General features: G+C 40.5%; 1 protein-coding gene across 6 annotated transcripts in view; it reads left to right on the top strand.

The window, feature by feature from the left end:
- The window catches only part of MAP2K5 (mitogen-activated protein kinase kinase 5), a 278,825-nt gene that overhangs the window by 171,052 nt on the left and 90,151 nt on the right, over positions 1 to 17,622 (top strand). The gene's annotated exons all lie outside the window — the stretch shown is intronic.

A 17,622-nucleotide genomic window follows, 5' to 3' on the forward strand; every position in this document is an offset into this window, starting at 1 on the left:
TGTCCTAATATTTTCTATCAAGAAGAATGAAGATTTTGAAAAAACTAAAAATAAACTTCTGTGTACACAGAAATGTGTACGATTTCTATTAGTTATGTGTATGTACACATAGAGTTTAACTCTAAAGTCCTCATTTTGATATCCTTGTGTGGCTTGTGAATGGATTATTCGGAGGTGCTGTTTCTCACACATCACCTGTACAAAACTTACCTGGACAGCTTCTTAAAAATACAGGTTCCCAGACTCCCATCTAAGACTAATTAAATCCAAATCTTTAAGAATCTGTATTATTAACATGTTCCCTGGTGATCCTTATGCACACTAGAGCCTGCATTATAATAAAAGATTCCAGAGTTCTGGGTAATGGTACCCTTGTTGGAATGCATATGTAACTTCCAACGGTGATTACTTTAAAGAGTGCAGTCCTACTCATTTGGATGTATAACTTCTATATGTTTGTTTAGAAAGAAAAAAAGTCACATCGCTCCAATATAGTCATTTCACATGTTGGGGGATGGGGCATGATACGATCTGGGGGAGGAGAGGGGTATGTATTTAGCACAATTTTAATGTCTTTACTCTTTATAGCTGTATTTAGAATGGACTTTATCTTAGTGTGCTACATGTAACCCCACAAGAACTCTGTGCTAAGGTTTCTTATAATGACAATTGATTTATAAGGAAGTATGTACAATTTCTATTAGAAAGACATCTGGCTCAATTTGAATTGCACTAGGATAGAATCTGGATCCTCTCCAGTACTTCAAGAATTGTTTCTCACCTACATTGATTCAGAGGAAGGAGGATTTTTTTTAAAAAGTAGAAAGGACTATCCTTAAATAAGATCATGGATAGAGTTGCAGTCACATTTTTATCACCTTTTTTGGGGTCAAATACATACTTTTTTCTATGATTTTTGTAATACATGAATGCAATTGAATTTATAAGGAAGTATCTTTAGACTCAATTCACCTGCACTATAGAAAGAAAAGAAAAATAATCGGTGTTTGTTAAACTATATTCTTCTGCTTCTTCACAAAAGAGAATCTAAGAGGAAATACAGTATGTATGCATCAGCTGAGCAGTTAGCAATAATGGCGGACAGAAGCCCAGAACCGAGTTTCCCAGCAGAAGCCTGAAGGGCTTGTTCAGTTAACCTGTTTTGAGAGAAACTTGTACTTTTGATTTGTGGAGCTCAGGCCTTAACTGTTAATATAAATTCCCTTTGCATGTTTAAATTTTTTTTTTTAAGTTTATTTTTGAGAGAGATAGAATGTGTCGGGGGGAGGGGCAGAGAGAGGGAGAGACAGAGAATCTGAAGCAGGCTCCAGGCTCTGAGCTGTCAGCACAGAGCCTGACAAGGGGCTGGAACTCACGGACCGTGAGACTGAGCTGAAGTTGGACACTTAACCAACTGAGCTACTCAGGCGCCCCATGCCTTTGCATGTTTAAACCATTGCCATCAAATGCGTTTAACAAACAACCAGATAGAGTGTAGAACACTGGAGAAGTACGTGGTGTGCAGATAAGAACCTAGATTGGGAATGAAAGAGAGAGCAGTTTCACCTTTGCTGCTGGTTTCTAGGTGTCCTGTGCAAGCCACTATCCCTCCCCAGGCTTCTGTCTCTTCATCTGTAAAATAATGCTCTCGCAGCCCCTTTCCGGACTAACATTCTATGACTCTAAGTGGTCTGTTGTCTTTCTTTAACTTTCTGCATCAACTCTAGAGCTGAGTGACTTGGATGGTGATACACCCGAGCATGATATAACGTGCAGAGACACATAGTACCATGAGAGAACATAGCTAATAGATTTAAGATTTAGAACACGTATATTCGCTGTTCTTTCCTTCCACATTCATTTTTTCATTTATATATTGAGCTCTTGCTATGCCTGTTAGATAGGCAATGGGGACATGGTAATGAAAGGACACTCTAGTATTGACTCTCATGGAGTACGGCATGAGGAGGACAGAAAACAGGGTAATGAACTATATAAATTGTCAGGTGGTGGCAAGTCCTATGGAGAAAAATAAAGTGGAGCAAGCCTTTCTGATAAAGTACCTTTGAGCAGAGACTTGGATGATGTAAATGGAGGGAGCCACCAGGCAACAGCAAATACAGGGGCACTAAGCTGGAGTGTGTTTGGCATGTTCAAGGGAAGCAGAGGGACCAAGGTGACTGTAGTGGAGTTATCAAGGGAAAAATGGGAAAAAATACATTCAGAGAGGTAGCCAAGGGTTAGATCATATATTGCCTTGTAGGCCATGGTAAGAACTTTAGATTTTCCTCTGAGAGTAAATGACTGAATTATATTTGCAAAAGATTATTGGGTGTTCTGTGGAGCACAGACTGTAGAGGGACACGCATGGAAACACGGAGATAAGATAGGTAGCTAGGCAGATAGATTGATAGATAGATGCCCAATACGTAGAACATATTTATGTTGCATATTGAAACATATCTCTGCCAATATTCTGCTAGGTGCTAGGGATGCAAAGATTTAAAAAGAGGGTCTTTATAGTATAAGGAGGGAATTTGCCATTGTTGTATTTGGTGTTTTGTCAATCATGTTCATTTATCCTGGAGGTAGACTGTTGAATGGTCTCCAGATGACTGAAGGAAACAGACTCATTGAATTTATAAGATTGAGGAGGATTAAGGTATAGGGATTGTGTAACAAATTGTCACATTGAGTGTGGGACACCTGAATGCCAGAAGGAATATGTTGGCTCAAAGTGGGGAGGAGCGGAGGACAGGAAGGGTTAGGCGTCCTAATGCTCCCAGTGTTTTCAAATGGTTGGTGAAGAGCCAGATGTTAAATCAGAAGGAGGAGGTAATGTAGGTACAGGATGTCAAGTGCAGTGGGATTATGATCATCGAGAGAGGTTGTTGAACACCTCTTTGTGTTTGATGCTTAACCAAATGCTGTCAGAGGGAACTATGTAATTGTAGCCCTTCTAGGAGCCCACAACCTCCCAGACAAGCAAGTGACAGCATGTGACTGACCACAAGTGATAGACCAGTAAGTCATTAGAGAGTAGAGTAAGGCCCCTGGTGTGTGTCTTATACCAAATTCATCTGGGATACAAGGTAACACAAAGTAAGTGATAGGGAAGGGGAGTCGGAGGTTTTGAGCCCGTAGATGAGAAATTGTGAATTATTCAGTGATGAAGAGAACCCCAAGCTTCTTTTTTTCCTTAAGGGCAGATGTGATGAGACTATTAGCTGAAAAGATGTGGAGGTTAGTCCACAAGAAGCACTTGAAGTAAAGCACGAAGTAAAGATTCTTTATTTTCACCCACAGTCTGCTTGGGATAAATGTGGCAAATCCTGTTTAAAGTCATAGAGAGAAGTGTGAATCTCCATGCATTTTAAAATTCTGAATAACAAATTAGAGTCACCATCTTCAAAGAATTGCTTCTCTTCTGTTTATCCTCACTTTTAAAAACAAGACTTCCTTTCTAGGGGTATGCTGTGAAGAGTAAAAACTTCCATTCATTCAATACTGACTATCTAAGCACTTATCATGTGCCAGGCCATAGAGACTGGGTCACACAAAACTTCTGATAGAGAAGACCAACCACTAAAGCCCGAAACAAAACAAAACAGTGTGCTAGCACCTTCAGTAAAGGTGCTTCCAAGATACTCTGAGCCCCAAGCCTGGGGGAGAGACGGGGTTTCTCCAAAGGAGTTACAGTTGAGCTGGATTGGTCTTTTTTTTTTTCTTTAATGTTTATTTATTTTTGAGAGAGAGAGAGAGAGAGAGAGAAATGAATGAACGGGGAAGGGGCAGAGAGAGAGGGAGACACAGAATCCAAAGCAGGCTCCAGGCTCTTAGCTGTCAGCACAGAGCCTGACGCAGGGCTCGAACTCACAAACCATGAGATAATGACCTGGGCCAAAGTCAGATGCTTAATAAGATGCTTAACCAACGGAATTGGTCTCGAAGAGAGTTTGCCCCTGGGAGAAAGAAGGAAAAGAGGGAAGAGCCTCTCCCCATGGCCCCGCACATCCTAAGGTGGATCTCTGTGAGCCCCTCAGGAGAGGTCTAGTGTCAGAACATGCAAGGTCTCATCTAAGCTGTTCTACTACCTATTTGTGTGGACACCTTCCTCAAAGTGTTTTGAGTCATTTTATTCCCCTAGAGTACTGGTGGTAAAGAAACATGGGATCAAAATACAGGAAACTGAGCAAGGGAATTGTTCTGAGATCACACAAGAATCAAATAGAGACTACGTGGAAACTAGAGTTTTCTATCCCTTCTACCTCTACTAGTACACCCCTCCCCCAGACTCCATAAAGTCCCAACCCCTCCCTGAGGTTTGGTGAGGCAGGAATCAGAAGGCCCCTTCATCGTTTTAAACTCCTAAAATAGCGAGGCTCACCTTTGCTTGCCGTCTCCATGCTGCCCTTCCCTTGTTAATGTGCTGTCATACTCCCCATGGGGGTCATAACAAGGCCTCTCGCACACTTGTTCATAAAAGATGATGCTACATGCCACTAAAATGTGCCATTAAAAAAGTCACAGACAGGTACATTTGTGCCTTAAGCAAAGAATCTTTAATATCAGACTATCTTTTATCCAGGGACAGAACTGCCCCATCTCCTCTCAGTTCAGTATCCCTGTGGGATAAAATGGGTCTCTTCCAGGATTCTGTCAGCTGTATGTAGTATTTGGAGTTGGCAGAAGCAAAATAAACATGGAGATTACCCTTAAGAGGGGAAAAAAGGAGATTATTCAGCTTCACTAGAGCATGGCATTGTCACTAGATGAGAAGAATTTGGCCCCTTTCTCTATGTTTTGCTTATGGTTTTCAACTCAGATCTCTGAATGTGTTGTAGTTCTCCTCATGTGGATTAGTTATGAAGCCAAATAAAGGTCACTGCCATATGAGGGGTTTGTATGGGCTGACTTTGTCGTGGGAGAAAGAATCCATGTAGAATTGCACTTCTTCCTTGTACCTTCATGACAGAAATCAGTGTGAAAATGCAAAAGAAAAAAAAAAAAGAAGTAAGAATAAAAGTAAGAAGTAAGAATAAAAAAAGAAGTATGAATAAAAAGAAAAAGAACAAAAAAAAAGAATTGTATGCCACCAACAAAGGCATAAAATTCCTGACCTAGAATAAACTAGGAGGATTAATCTGCTCCCCAGCATATTTGTTTGACTCTTCTAGAAAGCTCACACTGATCCAGTCAACTAGGTGGTGATTTTTAGGACTCTTCACCCTAGTAGTTGCCATTCAAACTTTAGAGCTAAACTTTAAAATGACAATTGGTACATAATAAGAGCCAATTTTTTAATATATATTTTTATTTATTTTTGAGAGAGAGAGAGACAGAGCACGAGCGGGGGAGGGGCAGAGAAGAGGAGGACACAGAATCTGAAGCAGGCTCCAGGCTCTGAGCTGTCAGCACAGAGCCCAACATGGGGCTCGAACTCATGAACCGTGAGATCATGACCTGAGCCGAAGTTGGTCGCTCAACCGACTCAGCCACCCAGGTGCCCTGGGGCACAATGTCTTAATTTCACAAGCAGCTCAGTACCTATCTCTCTTCCCACAGACTGGCTCAAGAAGAGAAGCCCCTCTATTTTTTTTTTGCTAATTACTCATTCCACTCATATTCTTGTGTCATTTAAATCACAACATGTTTGCAAAAGCTGTATTTTTAAGTTGGCCCTTCTTGGGTCAAAATATAAGTCAACACACACCTTCTTCCAGCCTTGATTTTGCAGTACCCAGAATAACGCATACACATTTTAAAAGCACCGGGCCAGTCCTATACTGCCCTTATTCTCACTGAGTATGCTCTACAAGTACATGTTCTGGTTTGTGATTCTAGCCGGCGGGTTATTATAAACCTTATTAAGGTTGGTGGTGAATAATCTTCTGACAGGCTTTTCTGCAGGAGTCAGACTGAAAGCCCATCTTTAACACATGCATTTTGCTCTTTTCACTTGGGTCCTCGCTTTTTTCTGCCTTTGTTTGCCTCTTCTCTCCGCCAGTCTCTTGAGTCTGAGTCATAGAACAATCTGGCTCAATGTGCTTGGTTAATTGGAGTGTCATCTAGTCCTCTGAGACCCCTCTTCAGCGTGATCCCTGTTTTATTGAAGTGGTTTGAATGATGTGTTAAATGATGGAAGGAAGGTCCATGGCTTAGAGAAACGTTTCTAGAAAGGCGAAGAACATATTCAGGGAGCCACACAAGGTCATTGTCATCACGGTAACGCCATCTTCTGAAGATTTTTATGAGTTCTGTTGTTTTGGCCAAGAGAGTTTTTCTGGTGAGTTTTAGAATCACCTTTCCAGGTTAAAAGCAAATCCGTGGAACACTCTGCCCTTCACTCTATGTGGCGTATCATTTTCCTTCATCTCCCCAAGATACAGGCCAGATACCCATCCTTTGTGACACCTGCTCTGATCTCTCCGACTAAAAATAGCATCTTCTTCTGACCTTCATCTTCATCTCCCTCATGTCATCTGCCTTTTCCACTTTGTACCATAATAATTTAGAGGCATGTCAGATTTCCTTATGATAGGAGTCAAATCTGATACTCTCAACACCACCTACACTCCCTAGTGCAATTCCACTGCCCCTCAGTGGGTGCTCAGGAAATCTTTTGACTCAGTTTTTTCATACTTTTGTCACAGCTCTGAAGCAGAAGTTGGATGGAGCCTTTAACATAAGCACACATAAATGTTGGCTGAAGAGATCACAAATGTTTTGCACGTGGAGAACGGTTTTCTGTTTGCTGGAGTATAGACCTAGATCAGATTTCACCTCTAGCAGTCTAAACCGTAGATCCTTGGATAAGTCATTTAATCTCTGGGCCTCAGCTTCTTCATCTTTAGATGGAAGCTTTCTTCAGAGCTCCTGGACAAAGGTCACAATGAGAACATTAAGCCATTATCTCCTCTTTTTAAAAGGAATGACTTCTTGAAATGTTTATATTTCTGTTCAAAAAAGCTACTGATTTGATTAAAGCATGGAACACTTGCCGTAGCTTCCCCTTGCACCTCAAACTCCACTAAAAATAACCATAAAGGAATTTTTTAAAAAGGCATACTACATGAAGACAAAAAGGGAAGGAGACTATAGCAACCAACTTCGGGATGTGGAAAGCAGATGAACAGTGGCAAACAACCTGCAGAGCCGAGAATGCTGAAATCCTTAGCTAGCTGTAAAGAAGTGACAGGAGCGCCTGGGTGGCTCAGTCAGTTGAGCGTCCAGCTTCGGCTCAGGTCATGATCTCACAGTTTGTGGGTTTGAGCCCTGCATCGGCCTCTGTGCTGACAGTTCGGAACCTGAAGCCCGCTTTGGATCCTGTGTCTACTTCTCTGTCTCTCTGCCCCTCACCCTCGCTCTCTCTCTCTCTCTCTCTCTCTCTCCCTCCCCAAAATAAATAACATTAAAAAAATTTTTTTAAAAAAGAAAGTGATAAAGACTCTGATTCCTGTGGAACACCCCAAAGGCCCAAGAATTGGTGGTAGCAGTTACCTGGAACTAGGCATGAAAGTGGGACCAGAGAGAAGAGGATGATTTTAAAGTCTGTTTGAGAAGCACTTAAGCCATTTGACCCACAGATTCTTCCCCTAACTCAGCATGTGTGGACAGTCACCACTCCCCACCCTCAACACAAGACTGGGTAGAAGTCTTTTTTGGAAAGAGTAAAATAAGTGACACCTAGCACTGTAGAAGAGTGCATCCCACTACTGAAGTACAGAGGCATTAAGTGAATGGTAAATGTTGAGACCTCCCAGCCTGTTCCTAGGACACCAGCAGCCAAAGTGTCTTCCTCTTTCAGGCAGAAGAGACTTTCTCAAAGGAAATCAGACCAAGAAATCTTAAAGATCCAGACATTGGGGGTTCATGTTATGTCGCTTTACATCATTCTGCAAGCTCCACCAATGAGCACAGTGTTTCCAGCCAGATTTTCAATGCCTTACTCTTGGCAAGACATGTGAGGAAGGCCTTTAAGGCAGAGACCTAAAATAACTGGAAAACAACTTGGAGGGCCTTGGAAACTGTGAGGTGAAGAAAAATTCAGATGAACTCCTCTAGTATTGTCAGAGGGAAAAGAGAAAATGTTACATTCAGGAAACAAGAACAGGCTGCTGTAACAAAGGAACTTTCTGAGAACAATGACAACAAACAGATGTTGAAAATTAGAGAACTAGGTCAGGAAGTCTAATGTAAAAAACAAGTTTCAGGAAGAAAGAATAGAGGAAATAGAGGAGAAGAAAGCACCAAAGCACATGTTTTCATTTTAATTTTATAGCATGAGAGAAATATTTACATGTTGTTTGAGATTGCCTTCCTTTTTATTATACCTATAGCAAAAAACAAAAACAAAAAACAAAACCTAACTTTTTTTCTAAAGGACATCTATCAATGCTTTTGCCTAGAGGAAGGGACTTTTTACTGAGGAATGGTAACATTTTTGAATTTTCTGTAGACATCTACGATAGAATTTTTCCCAAGGAAATTTTAGCATAAAAAGTAAATATAGTTGGATGGAACCACCTTGTCTTATGGAAATGTTAAAACCTGTGAACACATCTCATTAAAAAATTTTTTGCCTTTATATATATATTTTTAATAGGTGCTAGATAAGACTCATAAGATACCAAGAAAACGAAGTGTAATCAGCATTTACAAGCAAGCACATAAAGGTGTGTGAAATGAAAATAAAGGTATTGAAAAAAGCATGGATCACCCAGCCCAGTACCCTTGACAGAGCCCCTGGAGAAATTTGATGAAAAGTGGGCAATTTTCTTTCTGTGATAAGATTTTCAGATTCAAGGGCTGTCATCCTAATTCTTGAAGTCTTAAAATGTTCCGACTTTGGATTAACCAGATATGTTGGCACCACCCCTTACAATCAGTGTGATTTTGGCCAAGTCGTGTGCCACTAAGTGTCACTCTCTTATCTGTAAAGTGAAGATAACTTTAAAATTCATTCATTCCTCAAATATTTACTGAGCATCTTTTATGTTCCAAACACTTTACTAAGTGCTGAGGATACACTAAATAGGCATGTTCCCTTTGCTTGTTGAACCTCCAACACAATGAGGGAGGCAGACGATAAACAATCATAGTAAACACATTTTTTGAAAGCAGGTGCTCTGAATTTTCTAGACTCCCTTATAAACACTTTCATTTAATAATAACAACCCCATAAAGTTACTGTGAGAGTAGGCTTCTGTTTGAAATAGCAATCTCATCTATATATTGGGTGTTTTTGCCAAGTGACAAGAATTATGGAGCATTATCTAGACTTGGTTCTTGCCCCTAAATATACAGAAGAACCTATCCCTACCCCCAACTCCCACCCCTACATAAAAACACCCAGAGACACAGCTGTCTCTAGTGGTCTACAGCTGCGGCTTTGTTTGCTTTTCTAGCCCTTGGTGATTATGAACTTGGTCTGAGAGGTGACTGATAGCGCTCGGTACCCTATGAGCAGCTGCTGTCAGCTCCTTGAGACCATAAAACTTGGCATTCAGTGTGCTCCACTTAAGTACGGATATTTTCTCCTCACCGTTTTTATAATTATCATCAAGAATATGAGTGAAAGTTGAATCTTATTGTATGTTTGGTCTGCTGCTCCATCTAGTGAAACATCTTACCTGTTGATCAGAAGCTTTTGCTGAAAATCATCAGAAGCCAAAGGGATCAAAGTGAAGGGTCCAAACACCAAGGAAATTTCAGTGTATGATTGGAAGGTTGTATAGGAAAGTGGGCAGGAGTGTGGTGGGGAGTCCTTGTCATGGGCCTCCTTCCCTTCCATTCAAGAATGTTGAGAAAAAGAGCATGTAACAGTTTCTCTCACTCATTCCCCTGCTCTTACTCCACTTTCTGTAATTCTGTTTTAACTTTGTTTTAATTTTTTTTCCCTTGTCATTTTTTAATCTAAAACTTTGTGTAACCCATTGCAAAAAGGAGCTGTTAAAATGACCTTTGGGAGATGATGGATTGACTAGTTCAGTCCTTTGCAAGGTTTGTGAAGGGATCCAGCTGTCTCAGATTACCATGCCTAAATGTGCATTTTCCAAGGTTGTCAGTGATCGTAGTGAATGTGCAACTGGCAGACAAAGTGAGTGTCTCCCACTGAAAGAGGCATTGTTGGGCTTGCTTTGTGCTCAGAGCCATCTGAACAACCATGAGATTGACAAAACAAGATGGAACAGGTGCTGGCAGTCGCAGCTAAGCATTTTATTATTTTGATGGATTTCAGACTGATTTTAAAGTTTTTCCAATAGCACATGTCCAAATTGTGGGCGTTTGTATGCACAAAACCGCCCACAATTTGGACTTTTAAGAAAACATTAAATCCACAAAGTCTTCATGTGAAGAATAAAGAAAGAAAGGGAAGACAAAGCAAGCATTTGACAACCCATATTCAGATGTTTGAAGGATTGTCATAGAGAAGAGATACTGCCACTCAATGACTGGCAGGCCAAACTTTCTGAAGTTAACATAACAAGCAAACAAACAAAACTGGAAAAAAAAATCCCATCGTTTTCTATTCAATATAAAGAACAAAGTTCTAATGGATAGATATCCCTACATCCTTCCTACTCCACAGTGGAATCCCCTTTAGGGATAAAAATGCCGGCATTTCCATAGTGACTGAATGACCACATGTCTCAGGTTGTTTTTGTTTGTTTGTTTGTTGAGAAGAAATGCTTTGTGGAAGAAGCTGGGATAAGGTTAGATAAAATGCAATCATTCATTAGTCACTCCGAAATTTTTTAGTGAGTGTCTAACGTGTGACAGGCACTGTGGTAGTCATTGGGAACATTGCTACGAATGAAACTGACAAAATCCCTGCTTTCATGGAACCTACGTTTTTTTTGTTTTTTGTGTTTTTGTTTTTTTTTTTTTTTCAACGTTTATTTATTTTTGGGACAGAGAGAGACAGAGCATGAACGGGGGAGGAGCAGAGAGAGAGGGAGACACAGAATCGGAAACAGGCTCCAGGCTCCGAGCCATCAGCCCAGAGCCCGATGCGGGGCTCGAACTCACGGAGCGCGAGATCGTGACCTGGCTGAAGTCGGACGCTTAACCGACTGCGCCACCCAGGCGCCCCGGAACCTACGTTTTAAAGAAGATGCGTGACAATAGCAAGTCATTAGACAGAAACAAACAGCATTCTATGGTACGAGTAACTGAGTGGTGTGGGGTTACTTTTGACTTGAGAGCTAAAAGATAAGGGGCCAACCTTCTAGTGACATCTGTCAACTCTGAATTCTTTGAGTGATGATTTGGGGGAACCACTGCCACTCCCTTGAGATGTCCAGTGGTCAGAACCACTGATCCTAGAATTCTGTCAATACTCAAATCCAGTGACCTGGAATTAGCTTTAAAAATCCTCTTGAGGGGCTCCTGGGTGGCGCAGTCGGTTAAACGTCCGACTTCAGCTCATGTCACGATCTCGCAGTCCGTGAGTTCAAGCCCCGCGTCGGGCTCAGGGCTGATGGCTCAGAGCCTGGAGCCTGCTTCCAATTCTGTGTCTCCCTCTCTCTCTGCCCATGCCCCGTTCATGCTCTGTCTCTCTCTGTCTCAAAAATAAATAAACTTTTAAAAAAAAAAAAGCTGCTGAGGATTCAACTCAGTTAAAAAAAAAAAATCCTCTTGAAGGGGCGCCTCGGTGGCTCAGTGGGTTAAGCATATGACTCTTGATTTTAGCTCAGGTCATGATTTCATGGTTTTGTGAGTTCAAGGCCCCACGTCGGGCTCTGTGCACTGATTGAATGGAGTCTGCTTGGGATTCTCCCTCTCTCCCTGCCCCTGCTTACGCTCTCTGTCTCTCTCAATATAAATAAATAAACTTCAAAAAAAAAAATCCTCCTGAAGATCCTGCAGACCATATCACATACTTTGGTTCTGAATTGGCTAATAGTAACTTTAACATTTTTTATAGCATTTATTTAGACAATTCTTTTACATACCTTACCTTACACTTAGAGATGAGAATTTTTTTTAACTAGAAGAGTGTCTATAGAACTTGTTAAATCAGATCCCTCCTCTGACCAGTGAGGAACCCGGGGGCCCAGAGGAAGGAGGGAGCATGCCCTCAGTGACAGCACACAGTCAGCCTTATGCAGAAGAGGACTGGAATTGAGGACTTCTGATGGCAAGTCTAGCGCTCTGTCCTCTTTTTTTTCTGCTGTTGACATCTTGCTCAGTGTCATTCTTGCAAGAAGGGTGATGACATAACCACCCTGTACATGTACCTAACACTTAACAAAGCCACTTGATATTCATCACCGCATTTAAGCTCCTCCATAGTGTGATGGGAAATGACTGAAAAAAATCAGTAATTTGAGGCGCCCAAGATTGTTCCACTGTATAAGCATCAAAGCTCCCGTTTTGCAAGTAAGGAAACTGAGATCCAGAGAAATTAGACTTTTTTAGAAAGGTTAAGTGACTGGACCAGGAGCAGCAGTCAGGGGTCCTGCCTCTGCTTCTTTCATTATACTGTAGAGATTAAGTAGATGAAGTAGTCTGGGAAAAGAAGAGATAAAGAAATGGTACATGTAAATGAGCAGGAAATTAGATAAAGGAAAAGGCTGGTTTATTGGGATTCTGCTCGTCAGTCAAGACTGCTTGACACAGGCCTACTACCTACATTGTCCCCGTAGCTGGTTGAGTGTTACCATATTTTAAGGTGTACATTTACCATTCTTTTTCAGAAACCACAGCCTAGTTTATATTTTTAAAGAAATACAAAAATTAACCTCATCTCCAATATGTCTGCTCTAATGGGAAGCGGACAGGTGAGAATGCCATCTAATCAGTAAATATTTATGTCACGCTGTTCTGTGTTGGCAGTAAAGGACCCAAACTTTGCCCTCAGGAGCTCCTTGACCAGTAGGTAGAAAGACAAATAGAAGTGCGATGGAAGTGCATGGGACTGGGAAGACAAGAGGGAAGGCTGCCATCAATGTCAAGGAAAGCATCTCATTTATCTCTTACTCTTCATAAAGTACCCCGAATTAGTGGCCTAACATAACAACCATTTATTTACTCAGGATTCTGTGGGTCAGGAATCTTAGGGCTCTGCCATTCCACGTGGTACCCTCAGGGGCCTCTGGTAAGGATGCAGCCAGATGGTGATTAAGAATGGAAGATCCAAGATGACTGCACCTGCCTGTGTGGCACCTCAGTGGAAGTGGCCACTCCATCTCTCTCTCTCAGGAGCAGCATATAAACACTAGGAAATACTACGTGATTATGACTCCCTTGACTTTGAAACATCTAGACACAGAAGTGTAGAGTTGGTTGAACTTTGTAGACTGTACCCCAGCACTGACGTTCTCTCTGGTAGTCACAGCTGCAAGACTCCAGTGAGCAGTTTAGAAATAAGGACCCTACCCCCACCCCCGCCAAACCCAGAGCTAGTTCTCTAGGGGCTATTATGATTGAAGTTGTGTACTATTAGAGGACAACAGGTCAGCATTTTACAACCGTGTTGAAAGGGTGTCATTTCTTAATTCTCACTGTGAAGATTAAAATGGTTATTGAATTAAGTATATGAGATGTATTAGGGGGCAGTTAACTCTAATCTTTTTCCCTTCTTTCAACCCTTAAGTCTTTAATAAGAAATAAGCCATTTAAATTAATCATAATGCTTAAATACGTGATAGTGATTATTCTAAGCAGTGATGTGTAAGAGGGCCTTGTCAGTTAAGACTATCAGCCCATAATACTAAAGAGCTTGTATACTATGTTCATTAAAGAATTGCAGCGTAGAAACAACTAATCCAAGCACTTCCAGGTCGGCTAGGCTCTAGAAGACATCACCATCGGGGTTTATCATAATCAACAAACACTTATTGTCAACCTACTGCAAAATACCACTTCTGGCATCATGGAGAACATATAAACGTACACGACTTCAAGTTTGCCCTTAAACAAAACTTAAAACTTTCCAGGCATTAGAAACACAAGAAGATGTAGAGCAGTAGGAAATGTCACCAGGTAGAGGATGTGCTCGGCTGCCCAGTAAATGGTATGGACAGGGAGTGATGGGAATTTTGTCTTCAAAGTTGTCTTCTGGGAGTAACTCCTTGCAGGAGCGGAGGAATAATTTGAACCAAGCCCAGAAAGGATGAGTAACTTAGAATTCCATCTGTTCATCTGTTGTTGCACCATCTCAGAATCCAGGCAGGACAACTACCCCCAGTATTGCATTTTGAGTTGGAGTTGTGCAAACATTTGAAAAGCATTCATTTTTTTTTCTATTAGAAAAATAAATTGTTTGCTTTCATCCACCATGACTGAGCTTTATCTCTTCTTAATTCAGAGTTTCTCACTGAATTTCCTTTCAGTGCACAGAACACCAACAAAAGAGACCTTTGCGAGTTCTCAGTGACTTTTAGAGATTTAGTTATGTATCCAGATATTTTCATTAGCATCGCTCTGAGTAAATGTACTGATGGAAATCAACTTGCAACAGTGTCTTTCAAAGCTACAAAAGTGGGTCTCCTTAAAGAGAGGAGGGGTTGTTTTCCTTTTTTTTTAATCGGCCGCCTCATATTTACTATGGCCTGGTGAAATTATATATTGCATCTAAACCATAGTATTCACACAAAAAATAATTCCATCAGAGTTTTTGGTGTAAAGTAATATAGACAGATAGATTGATACACACACACACACACACACACACACACACACACACACACGCACAGTCCAAAGGAAAATGAGGCAAGTGAGCTAGCATTATGGGAGAGGAAGGAGAATTTATGTGTTGGGACAGCAGGGTGAGAAAGACCGAACAACGTTTAAAGATTCAAAACAATAGCGTTTAGCATGAAATCTACTTTTTATCATCCTTACCCGGCCATCAGAATGAAGAAAGACAGTGTCCAGCTGTAGCAGTAGTTTGGTAGCAGGAGAATTAGAGGTAAAGGTACTAGCGCCCGAGGGGTGGGTCATGAATTAATAATTGCTATGTGGCGGATGAGCCCGTCAGAAGAGCTGAAAATGAGGAAGTTGCCTTGCAGAGCGCTATCAATCACTCAGTGACCATAACTTCCAGTAATTAGTGTATTTTATGGGCCTTTGCTTCAGTGGCTCGAAAGCACATATGCTCCAGTCACAGCTAAACTTTGCCGGAGTAATATTCCAGGATGATTTATCCTCCTGCTGCACTGGGATATACCCCTATATTAGGTGAAGATTGTGAACTAAGCTGCAATAAAGTGTAAGTTTAGGTACAGTTTGCCCAGGTTGAGACCTCAATGTATCATGCTTTTCAGCATTCATGGTTAGGCTACAGCAAGCAATCATTTTTAACCGTGAAACAAATAAAGCAATTAATGGAACAGCATTAGGATATTGTACTTGTGAATTACTGTTGCCCTCTCCCCATTTAAGTGTCCACTGTAATAAGCCCATTTCTAATTAAAAAAAAAAAAAAAAGCCCACACTGTATTGGAAACATTTATTTGTAATGCTGTCTTTTCTCCATTATTATTAGTAATCTGTGGGATAGAAGGCAGGACCTTCTGAATGATGGAGAAGTGCTTGATTTATTTCTTTGTGTTACCACGTTTGGCCTCCTTAAGTTAAAATAAATTTACTTTTTATCCGTGGACTCTAGTGAGGATGAGTAGTTCTTTTTTAAATACTGGCACATGTTAAGAGGCACTCCTGATGGGAACCTCACATTTAGGTTCTCTCTACACAAAGAAAACATGTTATTTGCGACCTCTCAGGAGCACTTGGCACTTCTGTACAGCCGTAATGAGTTATTTGTCGTGCTTCACCCACCGCACTAGAAGTCTCTGAGGCCTTTGCAGACAGGGTCCTTTGCCATTGCCAAAAACATCTGTAGAGCCCACAGTTCTTAGTGATTTAACAAGCTTTGCCACCAACCTGCAGTATGACCTTGGGCAAATTAATTAAGCTTCTGGTGCCTCCATTGGGCCATAATTCTGTTTGTGTTAAGGAAATCCTTAGAGTTTATAGGAAAGTGTTATGTGAAAAGTATAAATTGAATAGGGAAAAGATATGCACGGTCCCACTATATTCATTTCAAAGTGCCATGTTTCTACACCACTTTTAATGATGGTGTCCTTCAATTTCCTTAAAATAGACCCCCGTGATAAGCGTGTATTTCCCCCAAGCAGGGGTGGGAAGGTACACACCATTTGGTGCTTTCGTTACATTTGTTATCCCATCTTTAATTTGCAGTGTATTATAATATCACACAAGTTAAAACACTAATAGAAAAACAAACTAATTGTCTTTAATTAAAGTGAATTAGGTTTTGATTTTAATATATTTGATGTAGTGAGAACTGATAACGTGGAAGGTCCCTAAGGTTATTAGGGCATATTTCTGTTGGGCCTGATGGTGTTAGTAATAACCCTCTTCCTCATAGTTGGAGACATGAACAAATATGTCACTTCATCAGTCTCTGTTACTCGCACTTATGCCCCTCCGCAGGGGTCGCAGATTCCACAAGTTATCAGCTAATGGCGTTATACATTAAAAATTGAAGCTTTCCTCACTCTGAGGCCTTTCAAGGCTTTGTTCTTAAGCCCTAGACACTTTGGAGTGCAGCTGCAAACTATAGGCAGAAGATTAAATTAATTTGTAACTCTTTTTTTTTTTTTTTTTTTTGGTCCTGCATTACTAAATCCTCCACATTTAATTGAAACCCTACTTCAAGACGCTTTGTGTTTCTGTGTTCTTTGTTGTCAGTTTAACCTCCAAAGCACTTTAACACTGGTAAATTGCTGTTATATCCTTTGGATTGTTTCTAAACCATTCAGTAAGAGGATAGTGAAATTGATACATGGGAAGAAAAGTAAAATCTTAGGGTAGATTTTGAGGTATTTAATATTTATTATGGTTCTTTCCCAGCATAGTTTCAGATGATTTAAACTCTCTCTCTAGGACTGTGTAAATTGGTCTTGGGATGAAATCTCACCTAGGGAATTTTATGTAATCCAGTAGTTAAGTCTGATTTTTTTAAAGTTTTCCTGTGTCTGAATGTTCCACAGTAGCTGCTGCATTTCTATAAAATGAAGGTTTAACTGCAGTGCACAATCTAAATGCAAGATCCTTAGATGGAAATTTAATTGTGTAAAATGTGCACAAGGTAATTAAGAACAAATTTTAGAACATTTCAGTCTATAAAGTCCTCCTTCAGCTAGATCACTGGCTATATTGAAAATGCTTATTTTCAATTTGCCGTTATGCCAAGAAACATAGGAGACGTCTAAATTAAGAATTAAAAAAAATTCCAGGGCTCTTCGGTATAAGTGTAAATTTAAAACCCATCCCACGTTGTTGATATTCTAGGTAAGAAACTTGATTCACCAAAAACATTTTGAGTTTGTGTCCTGCTTTTGCATTCTTGCCACAATATGTTTTTGCTCTCTATCGTTTATGACTCCGTGGCCATAATTATTCTTGTTATCAACAGAAGCCATTTTTGTTGCTTTGTAAATAAGTATCTTCTACCTTTTTGTTAAAATACAGATGTTTCTATCATGCAATTGCTCTGCAGTTTGGCAGTCGTTATGATCACACCTACATATTTGTTGTTTAAATTATAAAATCCAACATATTAAAATGCTGCTAACTCGAGTGAGTATT

The sequence above is a fragment of the Puma concolor genome, chromosome B3, assembly GCF_028749965.1.
Source record: "Puma concolor isolate L17-30 chromosome B3, mPumCon1.1.hap2, whole genome shotgun sequence".
In the NCBI taxonomy this organism is placed as follows: Eukaryota; Metazoa; Chordata; class Mammalia; order Carnivora; family Felidae; genus Puma; species Puma concolor.